A 1,770-nucleotide genomic window follows, 5' to 3' on the forward strand; every position below is an offset into this window, starting at 1 on the left:
ACACAGTCCCTACTCTCCTTTTGTTGAAGAGGCAACACACAGCGCCTCAAACCCCCAGATAACCAACCAGCCTTCAGAGGAAGGTATGGGGAGAGATTTGTTAAAGGATCCAAAATTACAGCTAGATAAGAGAAATGAGTTCTAGTGTTCTGTACCAGTAGTTAACGATCATATAGTTTCAAATAGCTAGGAGGAGGATATTGAATATTCCCAACACACAGAAATGGTAAATGTTTGGGAAGGTGGATATGCTAATTACCCTGATCTGGTCAATATACATTATACTTATCAAAACATCATCATGTATCCCATGAATATATGTAATTATTATGTAGCAATTAAAAATAGAATTAAATTTAAGAAAGAAGATAGTAGGTTGCTGGGGGTAAGGAGCTAGGGCAGGCTGAGGGTGGGAGTGGAGACCAGTAGGAGAAGAGGGAAAAAGAGTGAATGTTGGGGTTGGGGAGAAGCAGGTGAGGTAGAGTAAGGAAGGAATGAGAGACAAAGAGGGCCCAGGGTGCTTGCTTCTGCAGCACATATACTAACATTGGAAGGATACAGAAAAGATTAGCATGGCCCCTGTGTGAGGATGACATGCAAATTTGTGAAGCCTTCCATAATTTTTAGGGAGAGGCGGGGGGTGGGGAAAGTGAGGATGGTTAATGGGTACCAAAAGGAAAAATAGAAAAAGTGAACAAGACCTAGTATTTGATGCTTGAGGGGAGGGATACCTCCTTTTCCATGATATGGTTATTATGCATCACATTCCTCTACCAAAGTATTTTATGTAACCCATAAATATATCTACCTACTATGTGCACACAAAAATGAAATATTACAAATTAAAAAAAAAAAAAAGAGCCCAGGTGCAGGAAGAAGGCTGCCTGGTTCTGTCCTGTCCCAGGCTCAGGCCCACTTTAGCCCTCCCTCACTGGGTTCCTCTGGTCTGTGGGGAGCAGAGAAGTAGGGCCCTGACTGACAATTATCGGGTGAGGGTGGTGTGGGGGTGGCAGCAGCTCTCTGGTCCCTGTGAGGGGCCAGACAGCCAAGAGTCAGTGCTCCTTCCTCCTCTGGGGGCACTCCCTCCCTTGCAGTGATGCCAGGGAGGTGCAGGGTCAGTGGAAGGGGGTTCCTCTAATCTGTCCAGGTCCATTAGCTGAGGGCAGAGGGCAGAGGGAATGCGACTCTGGGTCCCATTTTGTAACTGGCTGAAGTCTGACAGCTCACCGCTCAGAGGTAGAAAACAGAAGAAGAGAGGTGTGGAGAAAGGAAAGCAACTTTATTAAAATACTGGTGGTTAGGGTATGGCCAGACTCATGCCTTTGGAAGATCATTCCAACTTTTTAGGCTGAGGGAAGGGTTTTAGGAAGAAAAAGGTGTGGGAAATAGGCAGGAGTAGTGGAAAGCAGGTCCGTGTGTCTGCTGTGTGACCATCTCAGTAATGACTTGGGGGGAGGTCTGATTTGCATCATACTGACTTCAGCCCGGCAGTGGGGGCCTCACTGTTCCTAACTCTTCTTGAGTGGGAGGATCCTGCAGCTGGGTCTTTCTGCCTGGTTTGTTTCAAAGTCGGTCCCTGGAATTTCTAAGCAAGCTCATACTTAGACAAGCGTGCGTGGTTCACGGAAGTGCCTGGTGGGAAAGGAAGACGCTAAGAGTTTCAAAGTCTGCCTCAAGGCTGAAAGCAAGAAGGGAAAAAAATGTTTAAATGCATCTTGAGGCTGAGATACTGGGTTACAAAGAATTCATCACCCGGGGCCTATCTTATGC

The 1,770-nt window shown here is 46.4% G+C and overlaps 1 non-coding gene across 1 annotated transcript; it reads left to right on the forward strand.

Annotated features, from left to right (window-relative positions):
- Window positions 1-517: 517 nt before the first annotated feature.
- LOC119623272 (U6 spliceosomal RNA) lies at window positions 518-624 on the forward strand. Its single transcript, XR_005239616.1, has one exon. It is a non-coding gene; the product is annotated as a U6 spliceosomal RNA (small nuclear RNA).
- Window positions 625-1,770: the final 1,146 nt, after the last annotated feature.

The sequence above is a fragment of the Chlorocebus sabaeus genome, chromosome 17, assembly GCF_047675955.1.
Source record: "Chlorocebus sabaeus isolate Y175 chromosome 17, mChlSab1.0.hap1, whole genome shotgun sequence".
NCBI lineage: Eukaryota > Metazoa > Chordata > Mammalia > Primates > Cercopithecidae > Chlorocebus > Chlorocebus sabaeus.